Source organism: Nerophis lumbriciformis, linkage group LG20 (assembly GCF_033978685.3).
Source record: "Nerophis lumbriciformis linkage group LG20, RoL_Nlum_v2.1, whole genome shotgun sequence".
NCBI lineage: Eukaryota > Metazoa > Chordata > Actinopteri > Syngnathiformes > Syngnathidae > Nerophis > Nerophis lumbriciformis.
Window position 1 is genome coordinate 5,683,204 of NC_084567.2, and position 14,729 is coordinate 5,697,932.

Genomic DNA, 14,729 nt, shown 5'->3' on the forward strand with positions numbered 1-14,729 from the left:
ATCACAGCAGTATGATGATTCTATGTGTCTACATTAAAACATTCTTCTTCATACTGCATTAATATATGCTACTTTTAAACTTTCATGCAGAGAAGGAAATCACAACTAAAAAAAAAAATCACAATTTTTTTCATACAGTGTTGATCTGGAAATGTTTGCCTCTGCATTTTGATGGTGTGGGCGTGTGGCACCGAACGGAGATGTTGACGTGCGGAGTAAGCACAGTTCATTCTCTAGCGGGTGACTTTTCAAATGATGCTACATATTAGCAGAAATGCTAATTTTTATAGCAACGCTTTCGCCCCACATTTGACAAATTACGGTTGTCTGTTCAACATATTCCCACTTGAAGCCAAACCACCGCCAGACGATGGACCCCCTGCTGTTTTTTGGGGGAATTATTCCTTCATTTGTTACCAGATTCGCACCTTCTTTCTCTGGTATTACCGCTAGCATCACAGCTAACGTTAGCCATGCTGCTACCTCTCTGCTGCGAGAGGGCGTATATGTATGTGACGTCTGACGTGACAGTATGTGACGTATGTAGAAGCTGCACTTGCTGTCTGAGAGAAGGAGACACAGGAAAGAGTGAGAAGAGCCTGTAGTGTAATGCCAGCAGCTAAAAGCAACGGCGTGAGAAAGCATACTCGAATATCACGATAGTCATTTTCTATATCGCACAGAGACGAACCCGCGATATATCGCGCATATCGATATATCGCCCAGCCCTACCACAGACTAATATATTTACACAGATTGTGTATGCTTATCAAACGCTGTTTTTATTTATTAAAACAAGTGCATTTGAAATTGCAGGAAAAAAATAGTGCTGATATTGCACTTCATAATAGCACTATTAACCAGTTCCACTGTACTTATTTGCACAAAAGTGTTAACATTGTATTTCCATGGCATATTGCATTTTAACTAGTTCCATAGCGGTTTCTATCCTGTTCTCACCTTATCTCATTGATCTCATCTCATACTGTATGTGTGTTTATGTGTGCGTACACATGAAAAACATAACAAATACATGAACATGACAATGAACCGAGTTGGTACTTTTTAGATGTCAGAGGGCTCTATGCAATATGTACACATATTCTTAATAAAGTATACATTTTAACTGACCTTTATTTGACTATGTTTGTCTTTTTGTAGGTGGCTAAAATCCGCGGTGCTGCTGACCGCCGTCTAACGTTACGTTGCTGTGTGTGATACATTGACTAACGTAACGTTACGTGTAGGTACCTCATGCAAGCCTGCTTAAATAAAATCACTTGACAAAAAGTATGAATACGGTAGCGAACTGCAGTGGACGCAACAGATTGCCGTGTTTGCAATGAAGTTATAACCATAGACATCTTATAAGTAGACGCAGCATTGGCTGCTGTGACGCGAGCAATTCGGCCGCCATCTTGAAGTGGTGATGAGGAGCCGGCGAGCAGCCTAAACTGACAGTTGACAGGTAGAAAACAAAGATGCCGGCCGGGCTGGTGTTCAGCGTTTTCCTGCTCAAATGAGCGGACTGTTGAAAATAGGAATCGGGGGACTACTTTTCGTAAGTGAGATTTGACATTAACGTACTATTGGTTTGTTTTGTGAAAAGAATATTAGCACAGAGTTGAGAAGGAGCAAAGATCTTCAATATTTGTATGTGAAAATCACAAAGAAATCTTCTGGGGGGCGGATAACCTCCCTACATACCATACCAACTTTATTTATAAAGCCATTTAAAAACAAGCACAGTTGAAAAACAAAGGGCTGTACACCACAAATAAATAGAGGCAAAGGACAGACTAAAAAATAACATTTAAAACAGAAATAAAAATACACATTTAAAAAGCAAATATAAATTACCCTAAGAACATTTTGTTAGATAAAAAACAATTAAAAAAAACGGGTTTGGTTTACAAACTTTCATCCCCACCTAAAACAAAATTCACCAACCGCCACTGATTATGATGCATTCTCATTTTAGGCAAAATATAAAATAATACTTTCTTAACAGTATAATTGTAACCAGGAATAAGTCTTCAAGTAACAATAATCAAATACTAACATTGTTGGGTAAACCAGAATTTGGTTTTATTCTGAATCCAGTGAAACAGATTGGTGGTTTTAGCTGATATAAAGACTTTAAGGTGTTTATATATGTTTATGTTGAAGTATTTGGCAGACGCTTTTATCCAAAGCAACTTACACAATCACTATAAACATGATCATTTAAGGAAAGAAAGTAATAGAAAATATAAATTCAAAGTGTCAAGACAGAATAAACTCTCTGCTGCTGCAGCAACAGAGATACAGTCTATAAGATATATAGATATCTAATGTATTCATGCATTGTTTGTGTAGGATTTACGCATGTATATATAACCTAATCATATTGTTTCTTCAATTTAAAAATAGCTGACCATTTTTTCCCCCCTTCTCTGGGATTATATTCCCAGTTTTGATCTCGGATGTCTGGTCACTTATAGCATATAAGATTATTCTATTACTGTTAAGCAAACTTTGAATAATAAAAACATGTGTCCTTTATCATAGCTACACGTATGACAAAAAAGCGCGTGAAAATCAGTGGTATTCAGTGAGGTAAAATGAATTAAATGCGCTGACAGTTCATTGCTCCTGCCAAATGAATTGCTCTGAGTGGAGCGGATCACCACTCCAAGATGGCGGCCACGCGTCTCGTCTGCGCCAGTAGGCAGTAGCGCTCTATGCTGCGTCTACTTATAAGATGTCTATGGTTATAACGTTAGCAGTGAGTTTACAGCCTCACTGATTTAACTACACAGCAAATAAAAGTCACGTTACTTAGCCAATAAACGTTATTTTGCATTCAAAACTTACCCTTCTTTGTGCAACTTCAAATGTCGAACGAAGTTGGAAGTTGTTGCGTCTCCGTCTGTAATATTCAAACTGCGTGATTTGCATATGGCAATTCGTTTTTTGTTGACCAAGTCGTAGTTTTTATACCCGAACGAAACCAACTTTGGCATAATTGTTTCTCCCCGCCGCGTTGTTTGACAACTCTTGGTCATTAGTTCTCCTGCAATTCGATAGGATGAATGCTGCGTGATGAAAACAACGTAGATCTAATTTGAATGGCTGTTGTACTGAGAGCACACCAGCTGACAGGAACAACACGCTGAGAGACACAGACGAAGAAAATGAAAGATACGGAGCGCTCCAAAATAACTTTTTAAGCTTTGGGTTTTGGGGAAAGTAGCAAGTCATGTCAAGTCAAAAGGCTCAAGTCCAAGTGAAGTCACAAGTCATTGATGTTAAAGTCTAAGTCTAAGTAAGGTTTTCCATCAAGCATGGAGTGATAGTTTAATATCGTATAAACGCATGCTTACCTTAGCTAAAGCTAAATATTACTCAAATCTCATCCGCTTCAACAAAAACGACCCTAAATTTTTGTTTAGTACAGTAGCATCGCTAACCCAACAAGGGACTCCTCCCAATAGCTCCACCCACTCGGCAGATGACTTTATTAATTTCTTTAATAAGAAAATTGAACTCATTAGAAAGGAGATTAAAGACAACGCATCCCAGCTACAACTGGGTTCTATGAACACAGATACAACTGTATCTACGACGGATACTGCAATACAAAATAGTCTCTCTCTTTTTGATGAAATAACATTAGAGGAACTATTACAGCGTGTAAGTGGGATAAAACAAACAACATGTTTACTTGACCCACTTCCTGGGAAACTTATCAAGGAGCTTTTTGTATTATTAGGTCCATCAGTGCTAAATATTATAAACTTATCACTTTCCTCTGGCACTGTTCCACTAGCATTCAAGAAAGCGGTTATTCATCTTCTGCTCAAAAGACCTAACCTTGATCCTGACCTCATGGTAAACTACCGACCGGTGTCCCACCTTCCCTTTATTTCGAAAATCCTCGAAAAAATTGTCGCACAGCAGCTAAATGAACACTTAATGTCTAACAATCTCTGTTAGAGCCATTTACTGTTTCTGTCCGTCAAATGTATGACGTCATTAAAGGGGTTGGCTCAAGGCCAAGTGCCAGTCTACTTAGGGAGGGGCTGGGATCTTGCTCAGGTGTTGCTGAGTGGAGGCGCAACAGTTTTTGACTGTGCCAGGCTATGATTTGTTTGTTCCCGTTTATTTTCCGTTTTTGTTACCAAGTGAGTTTGATTTACGTGACTGTATATTAATAAATATGTGTGTTAAACATGGACACAATTCTGGACATCAATTATTAGCCAGCTGCACACGTCTAAACTAGCTTCGGTTATATTCGGCAACCAGTAGCAGTAATAGTATAGGACTTTACCGCTACACTTAGTCAAAAACTACCTCATCGGAACGCGAGTTGTTTATTAGGAAGCAACAAGCTACGAGGCTCGTTTTGGAAGAGGAACGCACGGGCCGCTGTCAGCGTTTGTTTGGTGATCGGCGGCGGAGGAAACTGATCGGCGAAGCGGCGGAGACCTTCTGCAATCAAGCTCTGCATCGGCAGCTACGAGTCCCACTGGAGAGCTACAGGGTCGCTCATTGGGGACAGCAGCCAGCAGCAGCAGCAGATCATCCCACCGAGCCAAGCAGCGCGCGTGCGTGCAGTGCGTGGAGGAGGACGCGGAGCAGCGTTGAGCCCGTCCTACACCTGTGTGGTATGTTTTAGCGGCGCGCCGACATAAACAAAAGCAAAACGGCCATTATTAAAATGTGTGCACACAAATATTGGAAAAAATCCAATGCATTGATGACTATTTGACTTGACTTGCGCGCGGGTTGAAAAACTTTGACTTTTCCAAATGGAGGAGGAGCTGGGAGCACAAATGTGCGCTGATGAACATAAACAGCCACAGGAGGACAATGTGGCTGAACGTGACAATGTTGGGCAAGGGGTTGAAGGGAAAAAACGTGTGGTAAAAATGACACCCAAAGCTCTAGGTCACAAAATTGAAAGTTTGCAGGGGGAAAGAAAATCAAAGTTGCAAAGACTATCAACGCTGAAAGAGGGGGTCATTGCCCTGTTAAATGACGAAACACGTTCACATGAGCTAAGGGAGGAATTTAGCAGGTTTATGGGTTTTTATCATGAAACCAGAAGAGTGCACAAAACTTTGTTGTCTCTGTTGCCAGATGATGAGTGTACTAAACATGAGATATGGTACAAAGCAAAAATGTTGAATTTTGATGGTTTTATTGACAAGGTTGACAGGTTGATGTATTCTCAAAATGATGATGATGACAATGATGATGATGATGAAGTTATAAATGATGGTTCTGCTGTTGATGGTGTTGAAAATGAAAGTGTACAACCCCACGACAGCATTTCAAATGTGCAATCCAATGTCTTATCAAAGCTCAATAATTCCGTATCCTCAAACAAAAGCAAAAGGTCTTCCACTTCTTCTGCTCGCATAATAGCAGAGGCAGATAAGGCAGCACTTATTGCCCGTGCTATTGCTCTAAAAGACATTCATGCATTGGAGGCGCAGGCAGCAGCTCTAAAGAGGAGACAAGATGAGCAGGCAGCAGCTCTAAAGAGGGAACAGGAGGAACAAGCAGAGGCCATAAGGAGGAAAAAGGAGCAAATGGAGTTGGATGCTCAAATAGCATCCCACAATGCTAAATTGTCTGTCCTCCAGGAAGCCAGTGTTTCTGGCAGGAGCAAAAAGTCTGATGGAATGGAGTCCTGTTATAGACAAGAGACAAAACTGAGAAAAGTGCCTGCACAGCCTGTACAACAACTTCATCAGTCTGTTAAAGCTGCTCCTTCAGAGCTTCACACAGCCAAGAATGCCCCAAACAAGGTTCATTCACACCCTCAACCAAACAAACCACTTCGCTCATCAACTTTGGATCCTGTGGAAAACCAATCAAGGCAACATTTACCTCAAGCAGCTCAATCATTTCAAGGCAATAACACAATACCAGGTGAATTCCACACTATATTACAAAGGCAAAATGAAATGATGGCACTCCTGGTTCAAGCACAAACCTCCCAATTACTTCCACACAGACACATTCCGGTTTTTGAAGGTGACCCATTGCAGTTTCAGGCTTTCATAAAAGCATTTGAGCATTGTGTAGAGGCAAAAACCAATGATTGTGGTGACTGCTTATATTATCTGGAGCAGTTTACTAAAGGACAGCCGAGAGATTTGGTGCGCAGTTGCCTCTATATGCCTACAGAGAGAGGCTATGCTACAGCAAAACGCCTACTAAGGGAACACTTCGGAAATCCTTCAAAAATAACAGCAGCCTACCTGGACAAAATCATGGTTTGGCCAAACATCAAATCTGAGGATGTAAAAAATCTCCAAGCTTTTGCACTCTACTTGCGAGAATGCTCCAATGCGATGGAAGAGCTGCAATACTTGGACGAGCTCAATATTCCAGCTAGCATGAAGATGCTCATACAAAAGCTTCCTTACAAATTAAGGGACCAGTGGAGAGGGAAAGCAGCTGACATTGTTGACACACAAAAGCGACGTGCTTGTTTCATAGACATTGTGAAATTTATTGAACAGCAGGTCAGAATTGCTTCAGATCCTGTCTTTGGTGACATTCAGGACATTCCTCAAAATAAAACAATAACCAAACCCAAGCCTATGCATCAAAGAAAATCACAGTTCAGAAGAAGCAGTTTCGCAACTCAGGTGGCAGTTGCCACTGAACCTAAATCGGATCCACACCTGGATAAGTTTGTTAACAGAGGCATCTACTTCTCCAAGACAAACTCTATTTCCTGTCTGTATTGTAAAAGAGAACATGCATTGGAGCACTGTCCAATGCTGGGAAAGAAGGCGCACAGGGAAAAGCTTGACTTTTTAAAAGAAAAAGGCCTGTGTTTTGGTTGCCTGTGCACAGGGCACCTGAGCAAGAGTTGCGACAGGCGCATCACTTGCTCTTACTGCAACAAGACACATCCCGAAGTGTTACATATTCACAGGAGGCATCTGGAAAGTGGAGGAAATAGCCATCTGCCAAAAATAGAAGCAAAGATTTGCACTACATCTTCAACTTGTGGCCATACAGGGGCTGGCAACTATGGAATTTTACCTATCCTGCCCGTTCAAGTGAAGTGCTCAAAGGGCAGCAAGATAGTCCAGACATACGCTTTCCTAGATCCAGGAAGCACAGGGACCTTCTGTTCTGAACAGCTACTGAACAGGCTGAATACAGAAGGCCGAAGAACAAGAGTCCACTTGCGCACCATGGGGCACAGTAAGGCGACCCCTAGCAGTGTTGTAAATGGCCTGAAAATCTCTAATCTTGCTGGCAGTAAGTTTTTTGAGCTTCCTGATGTGTTCACTCAAAGGCAGATGCCTGTGGGTACTAACCATCTGATCAGTGAAGCAGAGCTAGATAAGTGGCCTTACCTCAAAGGCATCAAAATCCCTCGACTAACTGCCAACGTGGATCTGTTAATTGGTACCAACGCCTCCAAGTTAATGGAACCATGGGAGGTGATTAACAGCCACGGAGACGGACCCTATGCTGTCAGAACCCTACTGGGGTGGGTAATTAATGGGCCAATACAAGGCAACAACCAGCATAATGGGAGCCCCACAGTTACTGTTAACCACGCCATCGTTAACAGGTGGGAGGAACCGCTTATCAACCAGAGCATTGGCGGAACACGATCAGCCCAAAAGTCCTATGAGTGGACTCAAAGCTTCCGCATTGAAAAAGAGGAGCAAGAAAAGCTTTGCAGTGGGAGAAAAAACTTGCTTTGGAAAAGGAGAGGCAGGAGAGAACATGGTTTGGCCAAAAAGCAGGAAGAGCGAGAGCAAGCTCTGGCCAGAGAGAGATCTCTAGAGCTAGAAAGACAAAGAGGCTTGGAGCAAACACTTCTCCAGCAGCAACACGAGGAGAAGGAAAATAGTGAAATGGAAAAGGCAAGACTCAAAGTTTGGAAGCAGAAAGAAAAAAGGATCTGTACTCAAAGAGAAGATGGAGGCAGAGTCTATATCGCTGACCTTTTTTGGAAAAGGTGTATTCGCGAGTATTTACCGTTGCTACAAGAGCGACAAAAGTGGACAAATGAAAAAAGAAAGACCAATAACAAAGATATGCCTTCTTTGTGAAGGTATGGACTAAAATATTTGCATTATTTCAAAAGGGAACATGAAAACCCCCCCAAAAAAAGGGTTTTGTTTTGGTGTTATGGCTCTATTTGTATGTATTTATTTTTAATTCAATTGCTCTGTTCATCACGCCAGTAGCAATTAGGGGCTGGTGTGTTAGAGCCATTTACTGTTTCTGTCCGTCAAATGTATGACGTCATTAAAGGGGTTGGCTCAAGGCCAAGTGCCAGTCTACTTAGGGAGGGGCTGGGATCTTGCTCAGGTGTTGCTGAGTGGAGGCGCAACAGTTTTTGACTGTGCCAGGCTATGATTTGTTTGTTCCCGTTTATTTTCCGTTTTTGTTACCAAGTGAGTTTGATTTACGTGACTGTATATTAATAAATATGTGTGTTAAACATGGACACAATTCTGGACATCAATTATTAGCCAGCTGCACACGTCTAAACTAGCTTCGGTTATATTCGGCAACCAGTAGCAGTAATAGTATAGGACTTTACCGCTACAATCTCTGTGAACCTTTTCAATCCAGTTTCAGGGCAAATCACTCTACGGAGACAGCCCTCGCAAAAATGACTAATGATCTACTGCTAACGATGGATTCTGATGCGTCATCTATGTTGCTGCTTCTTGATCTTAGCGCTGCTTTCGATACTGTCGATCATAATATTTTATTAGAGCGTATCAAAACACGTATTGGTATGTCAGACTTAGCTTTGTCGCTGTTTAACTCTTATCTTACTGACAGGATGCAATGCGTCTCCCATAATAATGTGACCTCGGACTATGTTAAGGTAACGTGCGGAGTTCCTCAGGGTTCGGTTCTTGGCCCTGCACTCTTTAGTATGTACATGCTGCCGCTAGGCGACATCATACGCAAATACGGTGTTAGCTTTCATTGTTATGCTGATGACACCCAACTCTACATGCCCCTAAAGCTGACCAACACGCCGGATTGTAGTCAGCTGGAGGCGTGTCTTAATGAAATTAAACAATGGATGTCCGCTAACTTCTTGCAACTCAACGCCAAGAAAACGGAAATGCTGATTATCGGTCCTGCTAGACACCGACATTTATTTAATAATACCACCTTAACATTTGACAACCAAACAATTACACAAGGCGAATCAGTAAAGAATCTGGGTATTATCTTCGACCCAACTCTCTCCTTTGAGTCACACATTAAGAGTGTTACTAAAACGGCCTTCTTTCATCTCCGTAATATCGCTAAAATTCGTTCCATTTTGTCCACTAGCGACGCTGAGATCATTATTCATGCATTCGTTACGTCTCGTCTCGACTACTGTAACGTATTATTTTCGGGCCTCCCTATGTCTAGCATTAAAAGACTACAATTGGTACAAAATGCGGCTGCTAGACTTTTGACAAGAACAAGAAAGTTTGATCATATTACGCCTATACTGGCTCACCTGCACTGGCTTCCTGTGCACTTAAGATGTGACTTTAAGGTTTTACTACTTACGTATAAAATACTACACGGTCTAGCTCCGTCCTATCTTGCTGATTGTATTGTACCATATGCCCCGGCAAGAAATTTGCGTTCAAAGAACTCCGGCTTATTAGTGATTCCCAGAGCCCAAAAAAAGTCTGCGGGCTATAGAGCGTTTTCTATTGGGGCTCCAGTACTATGGAATGCCCTCCCGGTAACAATTAGAGATGCTACCTCAGTAGAAGCATTTAAGTCCCATCTTAAAACTCATTTGTATACTCTAGCCTTTAAATAGCCCCCCTGTTAGACCAGTTGATCTGCCGTTTCTTTTCTTTTCTCCTCTGCTCCCCTTTTCCTTGAGGGGGGGGGGCACAGGTCCGGTGGCCATGGATGAAGTGCTGGCTGTCCAGAGTCGGGACCCGGGGTGGACCGCTCGCCTGTGCATCGGCTGGGAACATCTCTGCGCTGCTGACCCGTCTCCGCTCGGGGTGGTGTCCTGCTGGCCCCACTATGGACTGGACTCTTACTATTATGTTGGATCCACTATGGACTGGACTCTCACAATATTATGTCAGACCCACTCAACATCCATTGCTTTCGGTCTCCCCTAGAGGGGGGGGTTACCCACATATGCGGTCCTCTCCAAGGTTTCTCATAGTCATTCACATCGACGTCCCACTGGGGTGAGTTTTTCCTTGCCCTTATGTGGGCTTTGTACCGAGGATGTCGTTGTGGCTTGTGCAGCCCTTTGAGACACTTGTGATTTAGGGCTATATAAATAAAGATTGATTGATTGATTGATAAGTCGAGTTGCAAGTCTCTTTACATTTTGTCAAGTCGAGTCTAAAGTTATCAAATTCATGACTCGAGTCTGACTCGAGTCCAAGTCATGTGACTCGAGTCAACACCTCTGGTATTTAAAATGTATGATTTTTTTCTTCAATGTTTGCCCTTTTTCTGGTTTGAACAACAGCCATGGAAAAAGTCTGTGCACGTGCTTGTATATATATATTTTTTTATTTTCAAAGAGTTGTTGTCCATTATTTAGTGTTAGATACTTTTGCCAACCATTGTTTTAAAACAAGATTACATTTACTTTATTTTGAAAAACATCTGTTGTGGAGGAGGAAACGGAAGTGGCGGGCTTGTAGCGCATGCGCAAATGTACTTGACGCGAAGCAAAAAGACGAGGACCGCATGCTATGGTTGTTCGGAGATTCTTCGAATTCACGATCTTAGTCATATGATTCACAGCAAATATAGCAACGAATATCTCAATTCGTATTTCCCAAAGCCACGAAACGTGCATTGAGTTTGGAGCGATATCTGAAGTGAAGATTGAAGACGTGATAGAAGATGGACGACTACTGCTATGCTAAGATGGCGACGTCCGCTAAAAGAGAACATGAAAGAGAATCAACTTCCAGCAAATCACCAACGGAGATAAAGACGAAAGATGAAGGTGAGTGAGTTGAAGTTTTGTCATTTGAAAGCTATTTCAAGCCCTTAAAGACGAAATGAGCTGACCTTGTTGAAGAATGTAAACAAAGGACCGCCATGATTGTTAGCTTGAAGAAGGCAGTGGAGTTCACATCAGAGGAGATGAAAGAATGCAAAAGTCACATTTAGAAACTAAAAGCAAAACAACAACTCTGTTAGGCTCGTTTGGTGTGTAAGGAAGGGATAGTAGTTATTTTAGAGTTGGGACACGATGGACAGATTCCGGCCAGAGAATCCTTTAATCATCTTTATTGCTGAAAGGTAGATGTGAATGTGAATGTGTGTGTGTGTGTGTGTGTGTGTGTGTGTGTGTGTGTGTGTGTGTGTGTGTGGTCTAAACAAATAGAGAAAAGAGGAAAAATTACAATCCAATTATATACTCATTAATATGCAGCAATATACATGTATATGCATACATAATATAATATAATATCATCCATCCATCCATCCATCTTCTTCCGCTTATCCGAGGTCGGGTCGCGGGGGCAGCAGCTTAAGCAGGGAAGCCCAGACTTCCCTCTCCCCAGCCACTTCGACCAGCTCTTCCCGGGGATCCCGAGGCGTTCCCAGGCCAGCCGGGTGACATCGTCTTCCCAACGTGTCCTGGGTTTTCCCCCTGGCCTCTTACCAGTTGGACATGCCCTACACACCTCCCTAGGGAGGCGTTCAGGTGGCATCCTGACCAGATGCCTGAACCACCTCATCTGGTTCCTCTCCATGTGGTGGAGCAGAAGCTTTACTATGAGCTCCCCCCGGATGGCAGAGCTTCTCACCCTATCTCTAAGGGAGAGCCCCGCCACCCGGCGGAGGAAACTCATTTTGGCCGCTTGTACCCGTGATCTTGTTTTTTCGGTTTTAACCCAAAGCTCATGACCATAGGTGAGGATGGGAACGTAGATCGACCGGTAAATTGAGAGTTTTGCCTTCCAACTCAGCTCCTTCACCACAACGGATCGATACAGCGTCTGCATTACTGAAGACGCCGCACCGATCCGCCTGTCGATCTCACGATCCACTCTTCCCTCATTCGTGAACAAGACTCCGAGGTATTTGAACTCCTCCACTTGGGGCATGGTCTCCTCCCCAACCCGGAGATGGCACTCCACCCTTTTCCGGGCAACAACCATGGACTCGGACTTGGAGGTGCTGATTCTCATCCCAGTCACTTCACAAACCGATCCAGTGAGAGCTGAAGATGCTGGCCAGATGAAGCCATCAGGACCACATCATCTGCAAAAAGCAGAGACCCAATCCTGCAGCCACCCAACCGGATCCCCTCAACGCCTTGACTGCGCCTAGTAGAGATGCGCGGTTTGCGGACACAACCGCGGAGTCCGCGGATAATCCGCGGGTCGGGCGGTTGAAATAAAAAAAAAATTAGATTTTATCTGCGGGTCGGGCGGTTGAAATTTAAAAAAATTAGATTTTAAATAGATTCAGGCGGGTGGCGGTTAAACCAATTCGGAAATATATATACATAGTTAAATGTTGTTACCCACATACGAAAAACGAGCAGCACTCTTTGAAACATGCAATTATTTATCAGCAGGCACTGCACTGCAGCACAACACAACAGAAGAAAAAAAAAGAAAAGATTGCAACGCCGGCAGCAAACGTGGTACGCGACAAACTAAAAAAGGGAAAACTAAAGACCAGGGGAAAAAAAGGCCAGCAAAGTTCAGCGTGGACTCGTTTTTATGAGGTTGTAAATCAGGATGATAGTAATGCTGGCTACGTGATTTGCAAGAGCTGCGACGCTGTTTATGTCTACGACAGTCACAAAACCGGGACATCTAACATGGTGCATCACATTTGTGCAAAACCATGATAAAGTGCAGTCTGATGGGTTTGATTTCCCCCCTTCAGCTATTTGCCTTGGCCAATAAGTTGCAGGTAATTTATTATTATTATTTATTTAATTTATTTTTGTTTAAATAGAGATGACATACATATGTTATTGTATAATTTAAATTTGTGCGCGTGATTGACAGCCTAAGGCTTATGAGGCACAGTTTTTATTTATTTTTTTGTTTCAACTTAAAAATGTATGAGCCTATGCCTACAACATAGGCTATGTGTTTATCTTTATTTTCCTGCCTGTCGTTGACAATGGAGATTGTCTGATATTTTGTCATGGCTGCAGATCAATCAATAAAGGTTCATCTTTGTCGCGAAATTGTTCACTGCTTCACTGTACACCCCGCCTTCGTCCCTATTTGAGCATTATAACGTTAACAAGTTAATATTCATTGAAATAAATTCAGAATTTTTTTTTTACCTAACGAAAATATAGGCCTAGTCTTTCTAAAACATTTTTTTAACTTCTTAAAAGCCTCGTTCTGCTTGCTGCAACTGCGCACACAAAGTGTGAGGAACGCACTCCTGATCTGAGGGCATTGGCAACAATAGTCAACACTTTCTTAATGGAAATGACAATAATATTATAATAATGATAAATAATATTATCACGCATTAATATCTCTTAGCCACTAATGCGTGGCCAAGAGATATTAATTTGTGTGTGATGATACCGGGTAGAAGGAGACGGCACTGAGACAGGGAGAGCGTTTAGCCTGGGGCGTATTTATTCAAAAGGGAATTATATATATCTCTATATAAATATATATATAATAATAATATATATATATATATATATATTTATATATGTATAATTCATACAATATATTATCCAATATATTATATGATATTATACTATATATTATATTATACTATATTATATTATATATATATCAATATATATATATATATATATATATATATATATATATATATATATATATATATATATATATATATATATATTAGATGTGTATGTAACCAAACGGGAAATGGGTGTCAGACTATGTGTGGAATTTAACTGGAGGGTTTTACCGTAAGTGTTGGAGGTGCGTGTTGAGAGGAGCGGTGCTGTCAAGACAAGGGCGAGGCAGGCAGGGTTTGTCCAGGGGCGGAAGCGTGGTCGGGAGGCAGGAGGAGGATCTCTGGTGGCGGTTGTTAAAGTAGTCGTCCCTCTCATCAGTGCCGGGTGTGTTGATTGAAGATGGAACGCAGCTGCCTGCAGCAGTTTGAGTGAAGCACGCCCGAGCGCGCTTGGAGGTGCGTTTAGCGCGGCTCCCAGATGACTGCGCACTGGTGTGCGTCTGGGCCGTGACAGCGTGGCACGCATTGAATGTCTCTGCTAAATTGGATCAGTCTCCTTTCTTTAACAGGCAAAAGCTTTATAACCTCACTAATGCCTTGCATCGTCTATATTAGATATATAACAACGGGTGGGTGCGGGCGGGTGTGGTTTTGATAAAATGTTGGTTCGGGTGGATGGCGGATGGGTGACGACTTTTGTGATGCGGTTGCGGATGAAATAATTGCCTATCCGCGCATCTCTAGCGCCTAGTAATTCTGTCCATAAAACTTATGAACAGAATGGGTGACAAAGGGCAGCCTTGGCGGAGTCCAACCCTCACTGGAAACGTGTCCGACTTACTGCCGGCAATGCAGACCAAGTTCTGACACTGATCGCACAGGGAGCGGACCGCCACAATCAGACAGTCCGATACCCCGTACTCTCTGAGTACTCCCTACAGGATTTCCCGAGGGACACGGTCGAATGCCTTCTCCAAGTCCACAAAGCACATGTAGACTGGTTGGGCAAACTCCCATGCACCCTCAAGGACCCTGCCGAA

General features: G+C 42.5%; 1 protein-coding gene across 1 annotated transcript in view; it reads left to right on the forward strand.

Annotated features, from left to right (window-relative positions):
* LOC140679663 (uncharacterized) overlaps positions 1–14,729 on the forward strand; it is an 82,095-nt gene that overhangs the window by 62,890 nt on the left and 4,476 nt on the right. The gene's annotated exons all lie outside the window — the stretch shown is intronic.